This window comes from Trichosurus vulpecula, chromosome 7, assembly GCF_011100635.1.
Source record: "Trichosurus vulpecula isolate mTriVul1 chromosome 7, mTriVul1.pri, whole genome shotgun sequence".
NCBI lineage: Eukaryota > Metazoa > Chordata > Mammalia > Diprotodontia > Phalangeridae > Trichosurus > Trichosurus vulpecula.
The window spans coordinates 202,623,907-202,642,244 of NC_050579.1; the positions used below are offsets into that span (position 1 = coordinate 202,623,907).

General features: G+C 37.8%; 1 pseudogene; it reads right to left on the reverse strand.

The window, feature by feature from the left end:
• Positions 1 to 7,569: 7,569 nt before the first annotated feature.
• Positions 7,570 to 10,169, reverse strand: LOC118858545 (annotated as a pseudogene).
• Between the last annotated feature and the right edge of the window lie 8,169 nt (positions 10,170 to 18,338).

Sequence of the window (18,338 nt, forward strand, 5' to 3'; positions counted from 1 at the left end):
TACTTGTTGACTGATGAATTTGTCAATCTCAATGCCCCAAGCAACACTCTAAGACTGTAGGGGGCAGAGGTATTGCTAATCTGCATCATTGCACAAAGTTTCCTCTCTAGGTCCTTTGTGATCACAGGTGGAGGGGGTGGGAATGAATGTCCTATGTTAGAAGCTAATTATGTAAAGATGAAAAATAACATTCTCTACCCTCAGAATTTTTGTTGCACAGTCATTTTTTTCAATCGTGTCTGACTCTCCGTGACCCCATTTGGGGCTTTCTTGCACTAGATGACCTCCCTAGTGCCTGTAATTCTACTGCTGTGTTCTAGATATGAATAATAAAAGGTTGAGAATGAAAAGGGGAAAACAATTCATAGAAGAAACCATTTTTTTTCACTCACTTTGAAAGTTCCTCTTATGGCATCTTGCCAAAGGTATCTGATAAAGTTGAAGAGTTTGACATTTCAGCTACTCAGGCTATACTTCCATGCTGAAAGTAAAAAGAAAGCCTTAAGTGAAACTTTTAATTATTTATTTCATGGTTGAGTTCCATATTTCCCAATGTAAATTAGGGAGTTTGGAGCATGCTGAGAACAGTGGTGTGAAGGTTATGCAATAACACATATAGACCTTTTCTTTTTCAAAAATATCTTGCATCATTCAGCAATAGAGTTTTGACTACTTGTGGCTGGAACAATTACCCCAAAGCTTGTTGACTGAAAGAAAATATTTTTCTAGTATGAATGATTGCAGATCTTTTTTTTTCCATTTCACTCTAAGGCGATGAGTAAAAGTCTACTAATGTTCTCACAATTGGTGAAGATTCCAGTTTCTTGACCAAGCCAGGAGGACAATTTGGACTACAGAGATAAAAAGAAATTTTGACAAAGTGTTGATGGTACTATAAACTAGAGAAAAGGGTCATTCAGTCCTCAATTTCTGTTTCTGCAGTTTGTAGTCTATTACTTTTGGAACCCTGGTAGCACTTTCATTCCAATGTTTAAGTAATTTCCCCTAAAAGCAATGTTACTAATGTATGGTTGAGTTATTCAATTTTATTAGTGCAATTCAATTAAACAAATCGTTACTGATTAACAACTCTTCTGAATGAAATAATCGATGCAAAAGCCTTTTTGCAAACCTCAAAGTATTATGTAAATAGCAGCTACTACTATTATTACTGCTGCCGTTATTATTAGTAGTTATTAGTATAGTGACATAGAAGATAGAGAGCTGTCCTTTGAGACAGGAAGACCTAAATTGAAAGCTTGTCCTAGTGACATACTGGCTTTGTGACCACAGACAAATCACTTAACTTTTTGGATCCCTAGAAAATCTTTTAGACTCTAAGTCACAGAAAGAGCAGCCAATCTGAATCATTGGAGGGAATTTCCACACTGAGAGTTTCCCACATCCACAGATTAAAACAAGGTAGTAAAAAGGGGGGAAACTAATTATTACCATGTATAAAGGATTGTGCTAGACACTGAAGGGGAATACCAAGAAGAAACAATCTCTGCCTTCACAGAATTTAGGAGGGGAGAGGAGCCATATGATCTAATACATATTTTGTTAAATCATAGATTATAGATTTAATGCTAGAAAGTATCTTAGAGATCACAGAATCCTAAATGGAAAGGACTCCAGAGGCTAAGTAATGTAATGTTCTTATTTTACCAATGAGCAAACAGACCAAGAGAGCTGAGGTCACTTGCCCAAGGTCACACAGCTAGTATTTGAGGAGGGATTCAAACTCAGGTTTTATTGACTCTAAGCTCAGCATTCAATCCACACTGCCTCACAATGAGATTGAACTGAACAAGGGAATATCATGTGAGAGCACAATATGAAAGAAACAGAATGCTGGCTAGTTCATCAGTGTGAGAGAGCACCTTTACCTGGGAGGATCAAGGAAGACTTTTTGGAAGAGCATTAGTCATGCCTCCCAAATCTGAAATGAAACACTGTGATACTACTTAGTCAAATGAAAAGGTATACAACTATCTTAATGGATGGACAGGGGAAGTGCTTTTTTGTGCTCAAATGATTTAAGAATCCAAAATGCTCCCAGAAGATCAATTTATGACTGCTTCTCAGTGGCAAATATGGCAGAAAGTATTGGCTTTGTTCTGCATTCATTCAATAGTCATTGTTAACATGTGCACTTATCACCTTCTGTGTATACTACTTTATCCAGCCAATGAATGCATATTCATTTACCCTGCCTCTTATGCCTTTGCAATGTTTCCAGGAATTGCTTTACTATCATCCTTTCCTATGAGACAGAGTGGAAATAGCAAGAATCTAAGGATTTCTGTTCACATTCCAGCTCTTCTACTTATTACTTTTGGAACATTGGACAAGTCAGTTAACTTTTTCTTCTCATTTATAAAAGGAGGGGATTGGATTCAATGACCCGTAAGTTCCCTTCAGGCTTTAAAGGTATTATCTTCAGAGATATTTAATACCTTTCTTCCTGTTTTATTCTCTATCCTACCTATTAGATTTTACACTAGCTTTATTATATTATTTTCCCACTCAAATACAAATAATACCTTCCTATTTCCTGTCTTATAAATCTAAATTATTCAGCATATTTTTCAAGACAATGATTCTCTGATCACCAGGTTCTCTTGCTTTTCTATGAATCAAGCATAATGGCAAAATGGAGAGTTTTGTTAGGAGGAACTGCAAATGAATAGGGAATAGATGGGAAAGTGTTGTAGAGAACAATGTTGTTGACAATTAGAACAAAGAAGAAACCTTTTTTAATAAGCCAATCCACAAACATTCATTAAGTTCTTAATATGTGCCAGGCATTCAGCTAATCTCTAGTGATACCAACACAAAAGTAAATCAGTCTCTGTCCTTGAAGAGCTTACAATTTAGCCAGGACTGGAAAATATGAATAAACTGTACTCATGTCACTTAATTCAGCTCAAGCCAGTTTGCTACTAGTGTTAAAAATGCTAGAACTATCAATTTTCAAATACTGCTGCGGACACTCTGGACGTTCAGTGGAATCATAGGTAGGATAGACCCTGCTGGTTTCTCTTTGTATGAATGAAGTATTTTTATCAAAGCACAAGAATTCATACACAAAATAAATGCTCCTTGGGGACTCTAGACCACCATAGTCATGCCACTTTTCTGAGGAATAGAGTCTACTTGATTCCTTCTCTTGAACTCTTCTCACACTCCATTGTTGTTCAGTTGTTTCAGTCATGTACAACTCTTCATGAGTCCATTTAGGGTTTTCTTGGCCAAGGGTACTGGAGTGGTTTGCCATTTCCTTCTCCAGCTCATTTTACAAATGAAGAAACTGAGGCAAACAGGGTTAAGTGACTTACTCAGGATCACACAGCTAGTAAGCATCTGAGGCCAGATTGGAACTCATGAAGATGAGTCTTCCTGACTTCAACCCTGGGTCTTTATCCACTGTGCCACCTAGCTGCCCTATTCTTTATACTCTAGTTGTATGAAATTTTGTCTTAGTGGAATAAGAAGGCAGAGTACTAGTTAAAATACCTGATGGGTTTTATTCCATTGCTTACCTCCACCATGCTACCATTGGGCTTCAGATTCTTCATCCATAAGACGGAGATAATGAAACAGTGCTCTATACTGAAAGAGAAAAGGAAGGAAATAATTTACATCATGATGGTGCTTTAAGTTTATACAATTCCATATAGTTTTAGAAAATGATGATGATGGTAATTGATGATGACAGATGATTACTTATGGCTTTCCACCTACTACCCTATGTTCATTAATAAGGATTTCCTTCTTCAAATCATGTTCCTCTACCTTTCATCTCATGCTACTTTGACCAGAATCTTAAAAGTACAATGTTTTGTGCTCATGAACAATGATTAGACCATTTTCCTTTTTGGACTGCACCTTGAATTTCAATGGTATAGGGAATGCCCAATGAGGAAGCTCCTTCTACCTGAGTAAATCAGCTACTGCTCTGTAACATAGTCTTACAGAGTTGTCATGGCACTGGAAATATAAAGTAAGTTACTCAGAGTCATATAGCCAGCATGTGTGTCAGAGTGGGGACTTGGAATACTTAAGGGGGAGAAACTTTAATTAGAGGGGTTTGGGAACCATCATACTCAGTAATTCTGAATCTCTTTCAGACTCAGAAAACTCACAAATTCTCTTCTCAATAGTAGCCACTGTTCGAAAGTTGAAATCCTTCACCCTCAAGTTTCAACATCAATTTATTTAAAAAAATAGAAAACAACCATAAGTTCAATGGTATATTAAAGATCAACTCAGTTTGGTCCTCAGCAGATGGAAAACCATTGCGAAATAGTTAAACCACACTCGGGGAGTGGTTTGTTTATCATAGTTATTTGCAAGCAATTCATTCAAATTTAGTGAATGAATGGAAACATTCCTAAGGGATGAAAGTCCATTTTTGACCCTTTTAAAATCATGGCAGACAGACACAAATAACCCTTCTTCCACTAGAACAGGATAGATGAGGAGTAAGAAAGCATTTAAATGCAGGGAACTATGGATGATTTTAAGTCTAGATTTACTTATTCATGTATTTTGGCTTATGGTGAATATGAAGATCTCAGATAATGAGGAACAACACTACAGGGAACTCCATAAGGCTCTGACTAGCCAATATAGCAGGTTCTTTTTCCAGTGTCTGAATTCAGTCCAATACACACACAACCCAAGACGACAGAAATAGGAGGACATGGTGGAAGATAACGAACCAGGCAATTAAACAGCAATTCCCTCTATAGTGTGGAAACAACAAAAACACCACTTTAAAATTAATATTTGATTTAATTTGAACTGGAGACAAAATAATTTAGACAAATATTTGTTAAGCTCTGCTACATACAAAATGCTAGTAGAATAAAAATGACACTAAATATTTCACTTTTAACTTTGTTAGCCCCTTACCTTGAGCAGTGCCTGGCACATAGCAGAGACTTAATAAGCCTTTGTTGAATCAAATTGGCAAAACTAAGGCAGTCCTTACCCTCAAGAAGCTTATAGTGTAACAAGGGATACAACGGGAGCATGGTCCAACTAAAAACAAAGTAATTTCATGAGGGAGAGAACACTAACAACATCAGGTGATCTGGAAAAGGTTCACTTAGAAAGGAGCAACTGTCCACCATATGCAGTAACACACAATTCAATGCTGTGGTTCCAACAGAAGAAGCAAGAAACGAAGGGCAAAGGAATATAGAGTAGGAAGTCCATATCAATTAACATAGGATTGTTGATGGACAGCTTTGATAATAATAATCATCTCTATTCCAAAGTTAATTTACATATTTAATGTTGTACTGAACTACCAAAAGGATATTTTACAGAGGTAGATTTTTTTTAAAAAGAGAGAGAAATAGCATTTCCAGACCACAAACTATATCGTAAAGTAGCAATCAGCAATCATCAAAATCATCTGGTATGGGTTTAAAATGGAGTAGCAGATCAGTAGAACAGACTGGGTAACAGAGAATCAGAAACAATGGAACTCAATAGTCCAGTGTCCAATAAGTCCCCAAAGATAAATTACATTGGAAAGGATTCTTTAAGGACTGCTGGAAAAATTGAAAAGTAGTCTTGCAGAAATTAACCTGAGACCAGGGTTTACATCATAATATGAAAAAAATTAAAAATGGGTATATAACATGAATATTAAAGAAAATTCCATAACAACATGAGAAGAGAAATAGGTTATCTGCCTTTCATAGCTGTGAGCAGGATATGGATCCTTAAAGAAATGAGGGACAGAGATAATTGAAAGAGATAAGATAGATAATTATAATGACATGAAATTGAAAAGCTTCAAAAATTGAAATTGATGACTTGGAAAAATCTTGTATCTCTTATAAAGATTTATCTAATGTTACATGCATACATATGTATATAACATATACAATATGTATATACCAACTACCTGAAATATATGACTAAAACATTCTCGTATATATACATACATATGTATACTCAGAGGTGTGAACAAAAAAACTCTCAAAACTATTAACAACCATATGAAAGAATGTTCCAGATTACTACTAAAAAGAGGAAAGCTAATAAAAAAATCCCAAGGTTTTAGTTCACATCTAGCAAACTAGCAACATTGACAAAAGAAAAAAAAAAGTTAATTTTCGAGGGGTTATGGAAAGGCAGACGCTAATGACTTTTTTTTTTCAGAGTAGGAACCATGCCTTTAATAGCTTGTAAATAGAGCTTTAAAATTCAAGAGTGGTAAGATATATATCATTTTATACAACGCATATCATACATTTTATACAACATATATATACACATACATATACATACATGTGTGTGTATGAACCCTGACCTATTAGGATCCATGACTTTTCTAAAGAGCATAAGTTAAATCCCTAATAACCCTAATATGCAACAGTATATTGGACCACAGAATCACACAGGTTTTCTAGCCTTTTGATAAAGAATTCGCTGTAGAATTATATAGCTTTCTGTTGTACTAGGGAAAGATGCCCATATCCACCTTCCAGATATCTTTTCATATCTTTTATTTTCTCTCCTTTCTACTTGTACATTTCCCTATGAAAATGACTGACCAAAATACCCATGCAACCTCTGGACCCAAGCCTTTGCATCAGGTATCACTGGGCAATGACTCCTACTTCTGAGGTCCATGAGAACAGTAGCCACAAAATATGACATACAAAAAACGTGTACCCAGCATGAGACAATGGGACAGAGCAGCACTGATACCTCTTTTGACTCTAGATTAATTGCTCTTCAGCATCTGCTTGACATACCAGCCAGGACACAATGACTTAGATTTCAGGCTTCCCTGGTGGTTCCTCTGGACCACATGGAAGCCTACTTTTCTCTGTGGTTGGTCCCATTAGACTCCCCAGTACAGGTTGGGTTGCTCTGGCAATAATTAGACTATAGTCAGGAGCAGCTTAATCCTGTGCTGGAGGTTAAAAGATAGTCCTGGACAAAGCTCGTCTCTGCTAGGGCAAAAGAATATTAATTTCCCTACAAGGTTAGGAACTACTTATTTAGAATCAACCAAAGGACATCAGGAAAGAAACAACAGATGAATAACAAAAAAACTTAAGGTGCCATCTTTTTGAATTTGCCCGCCCTCTAGTGACCTTAATTCTGTTGACCTAAGTAAACACAGCAAAAGAGCCTAGGCTCTTTCACAGTGTCCACATGTGCACAGCAGTCAATCAGTTAGGACTAGAAGTACAAAGAAAAAGAAGATGGCTTGGTGCAGTCACAGTAAACAACAGCTCAAAGCCACTGATAGGAAAGGCAAGAACAAGTTGATGCAAGTATGTGGACAAAAACTGGTCAGTTTCTAATGCAGAAGTATGCTAATGTGGCATAAATAATCACAGATTTGAATAAAAATAATATATCATTCTGTTTTTTTTTAAACTTTCCCATTTTAAGTTTTATATTCCATTTATCTGAGCAATGAATTAAAATAGGCACTTGTGCATGCCTTCTCAAGTACTAATTTTTTTAAATGACACATATAAACAGAAGAAAGAAAATTAATGTCTATAGCAGAAAATTACGTAAAAATCTTTAAGGGGATGCTTTTTTCAAGTCTTGGATTTGTTTAATCAAATAATTCTTTTCATTGGTGAATGGTTGAAGGTGCTCAGAAACTCAGTTAACTTTGGTTGATTGTTTAGCAGAATCTCCAAGATTGGCTGAGTTTTGTGAGGGCTAGCCACAAATACGTTAAAGACTCGTGTCTTTAATGTCCATAATGCCTCAAACTGAATGTTTGGACTTTAATCTCAGAGAAGATTCATCATTAACTTTGGATTCTCTGGCTTGCTGATGTACTTTTGTAACAATAATGTTGCCAGCAGCTGCTGTGGAGGTGAAAGACTAACAACAAAAGCACACAGGAAGGCAGCTAGCACAAGTTCTTTGATCTGCTTTTCTAAGGAAAATAACTTTAAGGGGTTAACAATCTTATTTTAATTAAACATACATACATCATTTACTTAGTTCCATGGGGAAAGCCAGCACCCTGAACTTCAGAGAGAATGCAAACAGAAATTTCAAGCAGAAATTATATAAACAGAACAAACACAGAGAGAAATCAACAGATGGGCATCTAGCTGTCTGACGAGGGAACTGCATAGTTACCAGAGAGAGAGGCATGTTTTAACAACCCAGCTAGCAGCTTCGGTGGGGGTGTAAGATCCCTCCCCCACAGCCGGCACCCAGGATGCTGCAGGGACGCCAGGAAAGCACAGGTTCTTTTTATCTGCTTAAACATGGAAAGCACGGTGAAGGGGTTGACCAGCTTACTTTAATCCAGCATTCACTTAGCATAGAGACAACAATCATTTAGTTCAGGGGAAAAGGCCAGCATTCAGTTAGCATTCAGTTAGTTCAGGGGAGCATACAGACAAGCATCAAGAGACAGACCAAATACAGATTCATTGACTTACTTCAGGGGAAAAAACCAGCACCCTGAGGTTCAAAACATTCATTTAGTTCGGGGGAAAAACAAACCAGCACCCAGAACCTCAAAACCAAAATACAAACAAATTACAAATATCAACAGACAGACCCAATACAATTCATAGTTACCAACATCTGGGCTCGGCCCGAGAGCAAGGGCTGGCCCAGAGTCACGCTTGCTTGCTGCTGCTTCCCACACCAACCGGAAGAGGAAAGAGAGAGTTCAAGCTGTCCTCTCCCCTCTTATAGAGTTTTTGACATCATTAAGCACCGCATGAATGACCAGGGCCGATTGGTTCTTGACTTGGCCCCTCCCCCTAGTGTAGACCAGATTCTGGAGCTAACACCTCCCCTCAGCCAGCCCCATGACTCATCACACAGGAAGTTGTCTGCTTCCTGGAATGCTCTTTGGGCTTTCTGCCCCGGAAGAGCAAGCCACAGTGTCCAGAGGCTCAATGAGGTAAGCTGAGTCATTCAAAGAAAACAAAGGCCATTCTGGTTACAAGGCACCAACATCTGGGTTTTCAAAGCTGGAGGGGCTCCAGTGTCTCATCTGCCCAAATCACCAACACTCTTCCAATGAGTGTGCCCCCAAAGGCAAAACGCTAGCCTCTGAGTATATATATATATTTATACTTCTTCAGAGTCAAAGGGCATCACAATCATGTGACTCAAACTCATGTGAACCTGGACTTCCCTTGACATAAGCAGGTCATCGAAGACTCCCCATTCAAACAAAGATTCCTTAGTGCTGAGAAGCACTCAGAACCAAAGAAAACAAAAACTACATTCTGCTTGCCATTTCATTTGAATGGCAAGACTCATCAAAGGTACTTGATTACCTCAGTGCTGAGAAGCCATCCAAAACAAAAGACAAAAGGATCCCACTTTACCTGCCCCATTCAAACAAAGGCAGGACTCATCAAAAGCACTTGATGGCCTTTGCATTCCAAAAAAGAACAGCAAAAAATTCCCATCCTAATTACTATAACAACTTTCTCATAATAGCAAAGTTGTGTTGGTCTAGAATCAGTTCACCTAGCAGCTTTAAAAATTGTCTCTTAGTCACATAATTCTTAGACAGAAGCAACTTTTCATAGTCTTCAAAAATAGTGTCATAATTTTGTTCTAAGAATTCTACCACCAACCCTTTGTGTCTTGTTAATAAGTCCTTAAATGTAGCAAAGGCTTCTAAAGCAATGCCAAACACAGACAATTCCACACACTTGAAAAATTCTCTGAACTGACTGGAAAACAGGACAATTTTGGCAATTTGCTCATATCAGATACATTCTCTCAATGTAAGGTAACCTGTGGTACTTCATATACTTTAAGAAGCATAAATAAGATATAAGGATGTGTACTAATTATTCCACGGTAGGACTTTGAGTATCTGTCTTCTCAGTATGTTCTTAAATATCTGGTTTACATCTTTTTTCCCCTTAAAGTCTATCAGCTGTAGGTCAGCTAAGAGGATTACTAGCAGTCTACTAGTATATAGTTTTTCAGCTGAGTCACACCTTCTCTGGGTGGTTTCTTATCATTTGTACCACAAAGAATTTCCTCATTGCTTTCAGTGACTTAGACACTTCTTCTGCAGCCTTGTCTGTCTTTTTCCCCTGCTTTTCCAATATAGCCATGTTGTCTTTTAGAGTTTTCACAATTTCTGCTGAATTTTTGTGTGATTAACTAAACGAAGGCATTTTTTATTCACTCGGTGTTCTTCTTCTAATTATCTTATGGAATGCTGACTTGTAATAGAGCCTTCTGAGCTTGTGTGTTGGCAATCAAAATGAGTTTGAGTGACATGTTTGTGACGTCAGAGGCTTTTAGACCATGTGGGTTTAAGTTGCATTTTTGTGATGATTTTAGGTCACGTGGGTGAGTCGCATGTGTGACTCACATTTGACCCTGAACAAGTTATACAAAAGCAGGGGTTGGCTTTCTTTTTTTTTGGAGCTCTGAGCTGCAGCAGTAGTGACACGTGACTCTGAGCCAGCCATTGTCGAGCTTGCCAGCTGAACTCAGGTGTTGGTAACTACGAATTGTATTTGGTCTGTTTGTAATTTGATTGTATTTGCTCTGAAGTTCAGGGTGCTGGCTTTTTCACCTGAACGAAGTGAATGATATTTGTATGCTGGATTAAAGTAAGATTGTTAACCCCTTAACATTGCTTTCCTTAGTAAAGCCGATCAAAAGGACCTGGGCTTTTGCAGCATTCTGTGTGCTGGTTGTTGTTGGTTTTACACCCCCACAGCAGCTGCTAGCCGAATTGTTGAAACAGCTTGTATTGGTCTAATCAGCCACAATCAGACACACTTACCTTGACCTCAACATAGGGATGTCATTTTGGTCCTCTTCAAGAACAAAGAACAATAACGAACCTGTAAGTCCTAGGGGTCACATAGCTAGTGTGGATGCTGGATTTGAACCTAGGTCTTCTTGACTCAAAATTATGACACTTGATCCACTATGATGTAAAGCTCCTAGAATCTTAAGTCACTCTAACTTGAGCAGACAGCTAAGTAGCATGATGGATAGAGTATTGAACTTTGAGAAAGACCTGAGTTCAAATTCTGCTTCAGACATTTATTAGGTATGTGAGCAAGCCACTGATTCTCTCTCAGTACGAGCTTCCTTATCCAGCCTCAGAGGAATATCTGGGCTTCAGCAATGACTAACAGGCACATGGTGAGGTGCTTAAGACAGCTCCTTAGACGGAGTAGTCTTTATCTTCCACTTAATAGATGTCTCTTTTTGCTGACATGGCATAGAAAAGCAGTTCCACAATTCATCTTTGACTTTGTCTTTTTGAAGATCAACGGAGTGAACTGCGGTCCCATGGCTACAAGGATACCAACTCCACTAATGTATTTTTGCTGGAACTGTGAATTAATATAACTTTTCTAGAAAGCAACTGGGAATTATGCAAATAAAGGTACTAAAAATCTTTTGCTTAGAGAGGCTCCATATAGACTTAAGTATTTATAGCAATGCATTTTGTAGTAGCAAAGAACTGGAAACAAAGAATGCTAATAGATTTGTGGCGTGACTAAAACAAATTTTGTACGTTAATGTAATGGATATTACTATCCTATAAGTAATGATGAATACTATGAATAAAGAGAAGTGTAAGAAGTTATGAATTGAGGCCAAGTGATAGAGAAATGAGGTACACGGTAACTATAGCACTTTAAAGGGGAAAGAACATGTGTAAAACAATTAAAATTGAATCTTTCAAGATTATAAAGAAACTGCTTGGGCTCAAAGAGTTATGAGAAGGTACTTTTGTCTGCACCTCCAGCCTCACTTTTTTAGAGAAGGATTAGGATTTTGCATAGTCCCTGGGCATGGAACTTTACATAGGCTGTCCTAAGAGTCTTAGTGAAATTTTAAATAAAGTTTAAACTTGTTCTAAGACTTTTTGGATACGTTGTATAGCATCAGATTAAAAAAATGCCAATCGTTTTTGCTGAATTTAGTTTTTCTTATTCCTTTTTAAAAAATCTTTTAAAATGGATGTCTCAAATAATATGTATATTGATGTTTAAATCACTTCATTATTCTTATTTTACTTTAGTGTTTCAGGATTTCCAATTCCTTTGTTATGTGTACTGCCTACATGAATGCACATCTCAGCTGCTCTATGGTACTTAAGAGATGCTGACAGAAAGATGATGTGTCATTTTGTCCCATACCTGTTGATGAAACTCGCTGGTCTTAGGTTGGTCATAGGATCAGAACTAGAGTTGGAAAGGACATTCTCTCATTTTCCAAATGAGGAAATAGAGCCCAGGGAGGTTATGAGGCAGTAAAGTAGCAAAGTCAAGATTTAAACCCAGGTTCCCTGACTCCAAATTTAGTTCTCTTTCATACTCAAACAAACTACTTCTTGGTCCTTGGGCAATAGAAATGCCATCTCTCATTAGGCCTTTATTCAGAAACTTTCTAACTCAGAAGGACTTGCCAAGGCTTGCACAGCCTTCTCCTCTTAACTTGAGGTTACCTGAATGCTATGATGTGACAATGAAGGAGTCAGGAGAACATAGCTAACATTACTATTTTCACATAGAGTCACTCCTTATTAATATCCCCGACACCAGGAATCAATCTATGGGACACAGGTTTGGGAAAACTGCTTTACTTCAATCTTTACTTACTTGAGTTGCTGTCTTCTAAGAGGTCTTTATTAAACTTAAATATAAAGGGTAAGATTGTCACTATTCTCAGTAGCCAAGTGATTGAAAGAAAAAAAGAACAAAGGAAAAAGACTTTAGCTACTTACTGTTAGGAAATATAGAGGGAACATGCATGGACACAACAGATTTGACAGACTTTCTCTGCTGAGAAAACTAATCTGGTAGCTTGAATCATTTGGATTTAAATTTTTTAAAAAGAAATGTTTGGTGGTATGCTATGTATAAGAGAAGAGTACCTCTTTCTGGTTTTGTTTTTATAACATCCCACTTTTTAAAAAAAGATATTGTCATGGTGATTAATGAATGTTTGTTTTGTTTGGGGTTTTTTGGAGGGGAGAAGGCAAGGCAATTGGGGTTAAGTGACTTGCCCAAGGTCACATAGCTAGTAAGTGTGTCAAATATCTCAGGCCGGATTTGAACTCCGGTCCTCCTGACTCCAGAGCCGGTGCTCTACTCACTATGCCACCTAGCTGAATGTAATAGGCTATTAAAGAATTGAGAGAAACATGGATTTGTATGAAGCGATACAGAGTGAAACAAGCAGGATCCAAAGAACAATATATACAATATCTTTAACAATTTAAATGAAAAGATGCTGAAAATAAATCTAAACTCTCAGTAATTAAAATACCAAAGATGATCATAGAGAGGAGGTAATGAGAGGTAATAAAAGAGGTACCTTCCTCCTTTTGGGAAAGAAGAGAGTAATTACGAGGTCAGAAGTGGCTAAGATCATGATGTAAAAATGTAAAGGGAAAGCTCTTAAAATTTTAATTTAATAAATGATTCCACTCTTAATGGACCTGAGGTCTGAATAGTTTAAATGTATGTGAAAATGCCAGCAAAGATCATGCACTGGGCATGTACTGTTGATAAGCGTTTGTTCCCAGACTCTCATTTGCATAAGACCTCTAAAGGAATGTGTAATTGCTAGTCTCCTTATAAGGCTAGTGCCCAGGGTTGTATTGGAGCTAGCTCCAACATCTTTGGAACACTGACTGTTTAATGTTCGGTGTCAGAATTTATACCTCAGATAAACACCAAAGACAACAGAGAAGGTTAGTGGGAAAGGTTTCGGGAGTGGAAGGAGTTCGCGGTTCAGTTACCGCTCCAGGGGCAGCGGAAGTGGGGCAGCTACAGAACTACTGCTGCAGTTGTTTCTGGCCCCAGGCCCACCTGGTGAGAGGAATTAAGTGGCGGATCAGAACAGGAGTGCAGAGCCTGCTAAAGATCTAAGTCCAGTCTGAGTTGGGGGTTCTTGGGGAAGGAGAAGTGCTGGTGTGGCAGAGCTGGTGCATCCCCCCAATTGTGGAACATAGAACTCTTTAGTCTACAAGCAGTCATACCCCACTGAAAACTCAAGGGTCAAGTTAGTTGGTGATGTCTTGACTTGTGCACAAATTGGATTTTAGTGAAGCAGAGCTGCATAAAGTTCTTAGCCTCACTCTCTTCTAGTCATCTAAGTCCAGTGGCAAGACAAAAATCAGAACCACTGGTGAAGGCACAGGATACACCTTGGTGTCTTCAATGTCTGAGCAACCTCTAAGAACTCCACAGTACCTGCTTTAGTCACTTTCATAACCACTAGAACAGATTTATTGTTTAGTGGATCAGGCTGTTAAACATTTACCATCAATCCAATGATATTGCCCCTCACTGAAGCAAACAATTATCAACCAAGAAAGGATAGATCTCATCTGTATATAGAACAGCCCCCTCCCCCCAGTAATATAATTTTCTTGTTGTCTACTCTAATCTCATTATGCATTTATCAACATTTTGCATCAAAAACTAATGGCTACATTTTTTTAAGAGAGTGATTGTTAACAGAACAGTAGTAATAAAGATACTGGCAGCTAGGTGATTCAGTGGATAGAGCAACAGGCTTAGAATCAAAAAAATACCTAAATTCAAATCTAGCCTCAGACAATTACTAGTTGTCTAGGCAAAGAAATTAATCTGTTTGCCTCAGTTTCCTCATCTGTAAAATGAGGATAATGACAACACCTACTTCCCAGGATTCTGGTAAGGATCAAATGAAAATAATAATTATAAAGAACTTAGCACAGTGCTTGGCATATAGTCAACAAAATGTTAGCTTTATTACTATCAAGGCGATTTTACAATTCAATTCACTGAATAGGACTGGTATGATTTCCACTAGATGCTTTTAGAGTTGGAGACCGTGTACGTCCCACTCCAGCCCTTTCATTTTATAATGAGAAAACCAAATCCCAGAGAGGTACCTATCAAAGTCGTTAAGGCAGAGACATGTCTAAATTCTAGGTTCTCTGGTACAATATTCTGTCCACTGAACAACACTGTCTGCTTAAAAATCTGTATTTGCATAGGAAGGGCAATTTCACCAACAGAACATTTAATTGTTTCCTGGTGATTTAGTAAGGATAAACTAATGTGAGACAAATTTCACTGGCATTAATCATATCCTTTCTTTTGTTTTACCAGAATATAATAATACACAATGGCCCACCAAATTGTGTGGCTTAAAGTACACTTCCAAAGGAAAAGGGCAGGACAAAGGAAATATTTTACATAGTTTCTAGTTGATTTACTTTATAGTTTTATATGCTTTTATTCTAAGGCTCTAATCTTTAGGGTGTTATCAACCAGCATATAGGATCTTAAACAGGCATTCACTTCAGCTTGAATAAAGGAGAAATTGCGTTTTCTGTTGTTCAGTTGTTTCTGACTCTTTGTGACCTCGTTTGGGGTTTTCTTGACAAAGTTACTGGAGTGGTTTGCCATTTCTTTCTCCAGCTCATTTTACCAATTAGAAAACTGAGACAAATAGGGTTAAGTGACTTGACCAAAGTCACACTGCTCATAAGTGTCTGCGTTCAGATCTGAACTCAGGTCTTCCTGATTCTAGGCCTAGCGCTCTACCCATGGCCACCTAGCTGCTCTAAAGGAGAAATTAATTGCTAATTCTTAATGGGTCTCAAGTTATAGGACCATGGTTTGTATCCTGGCACTGTTAGTTCTAAAATAATGGGCATGTTGTTTGGGTATGGAAATCTACAGTCATCCATCACTCCTACAGGAGTGTAGGGGAGAAGGGGTTAAGATGGGGGGATGAGAGAAGGGAGGGCAGATTGGGGGAGGGGGTAGTCAGAAGCAAACATTTTTGAGGAGAGACAGGGTCAAAGGAGAGAATGGAATAAATGGGGATCAGTATAGGATGGAGGGACATGTAGTTAGTCTTTCACAACATGACTATTATGGAAATGTTTTGTATGACTACATATGTATAACCTATATCAAATTGCTTGAGGGTTGGTTGGTAGGGGGAAGAAAGGAGAGAATTTGGAACTCAAAGTTTTAAAAACGAATGTTAAAAATTGTTTTTACATGCAACTGGGAAATAAGATATACAGGCAATGGAGTTTAGAAATCTATCTTGCTCTATAGGAAAATGGAAGGGAAGGGGATAAAAGGGGGGGTGATAGAAGGGAGGGCAGAGTGGGGGCAGGGGTAATCAGAATGCATGTCTTCTTGGGGTGAGGGGAGGGAAGAGATGGGGAGAAAATTTGGAACTCAAAATCTTGTGGAAGGGAATGTTGAAAACTAAAAATCAATTAATGAACTTAAAAAAAAAATTAGGGTCAGCTAGGTAGCACAGTGAGTAGAGCCCAGGCCTTGGAGTCAGGAGGACCTGAATTCAAATTTGGCCTCAGACACCTGAAACATTTACTAGCTGTATGACCTTGGGCAAGTCACTTAACCCCAATTGCCCCATCTTCCCCCCTCCAAAAATTTAAAAAAAATAATAAATGTATATTGACTTAAAAAATGTTGTCTGAGTCTCAGGTTCCTTTTCTGTGAAATGAAAGAGTTGGACTTAATGATCTCTAAGGTCCTTCCAGCTTAAAATCTTAAGGTGCTATTAATAAGCTCACATTGTTTTCGACTAGTCTTGACTAGTGTGACATTCTTCTAGAATCTCAATTATATGTAATACAATTTAAATCACCTTGGATCTAATTAAGGCTACATTAATCACTATTAAGAAAAATAAGTGAGAATCACTTTACAATCTGCCCAGTTCATTTAAAAAAATTCCCCTGGAAATAAAATGTCAGACATATTTGGTTAGCAAAAGTTTAGCATTTTGGTGGGTGGATAGGAACTTAAAATCGGGATTAAGGATTTTAAGTACATGTGTTAACAAAGAGATTATCCAGCCAGGGGGTCTCTTGAGCTATATGGAGCAGAGTAATGGAAATAGCTACTGCAGCTCATACCACACTCAAAGACAATAGTCTCCTGTAGAGGTCATCTCTGGGGGGAACTTGTGGCAGAAAACCTAGATTTCTTGAGAATTATCCAAATATTAAATCTATATTTTTCATGATTATTGAATATATGTATATATATATATATATATATATATATATATATATATATATGTGTATGTATATACCTACACACACACACACACACACACACACTCACACACACACACACATATACCTGAATGTCTCCATGACATCTTCCTCATATGATTTCTCTACATTGTGACTGATGTACCATGAGACAACCCAACACATGATTTTGGAATATGGTAAACATAGAACAGAGGTCAACAAGCTTTGGACCATGGGCCAAATCCAACTCACTGCCCAAGAACTAAGAGTATTTTTTTAACTTTTAAATAAAATTTCACTGTATTTAAAATGTAAAAAAAAAAATTGCTTAGCTTGGCGGAAGGAAGACTACAAAAAACAGGCAGAAGGCAGGATTTGGCCCTCTAGCTCTAGGTTGCTGACTCCTGGCACAGAACCATACAAGACTCTAGCAATGCTGTCAAAACTTCCAGGAAAGGTCCCTTTAAATGCAGCAGGGAGGCCAATGGACTGGCAGCATTAAACACCACAAACATTAAGGTGATGTTCATAGTATCAAGTTTACTGGGCCAGCCAAGTGACCCAAATGTCCAATTGGTTTTGCTTCCCTAGAACAACTGGATCTCGACCGACTTATTTCTCTGGGGAAAAAGAAAAAATATGCCATACCTCCCATATCCCTGCAAAGAGATGGTGGAATTTAGGTACAGAATAAGGCACAAGCTTTTAAGACATGACCAGGGCAGCTAGGTGGTGCAGCAGATAAAGCACTGGCCTTGGAGTCAGTACAACCTGAGTTCAAATCCAGCCTTGGACAGTTGACATTTACTTGCTGTGTGACACTGGGCAAGTCACTTAACCCCGATTGCCATGCCAAAAAAGCAAAACAAAAAGACATGACCAAGGAGTTGTGTTGTTTTGCTTAAATGAATATCTTTGTCATGCACATTTTACAATGTAATAGTTAAGAAAAGGTAGTTGCAAAATCTTGTGCTGCTGTGTAAGAGGTTATTGTGCTTAATTGCCAAAAATACATTTATATTAGCCAGTAGTGTCAAATTCAAATAGAAGTAAGGGCCACTAAGTTATACACAAGGATCTCCATGGGCCCATATTGACTTAGAAAACCACATATTTGTACTATTTAAGTTTTTTTTTTTAATTTTGTTAAATTTTCCCAATTATATTTTCATCTTGTTGAGGGCTCACTTGGTATTATTGTGGCCATGGGCCATGTGTTTGACACATCTGATATAGAGGATAGGTTTTAATAGCCAAATATTCTTTAGATGTGGCACCATTTTAAAAG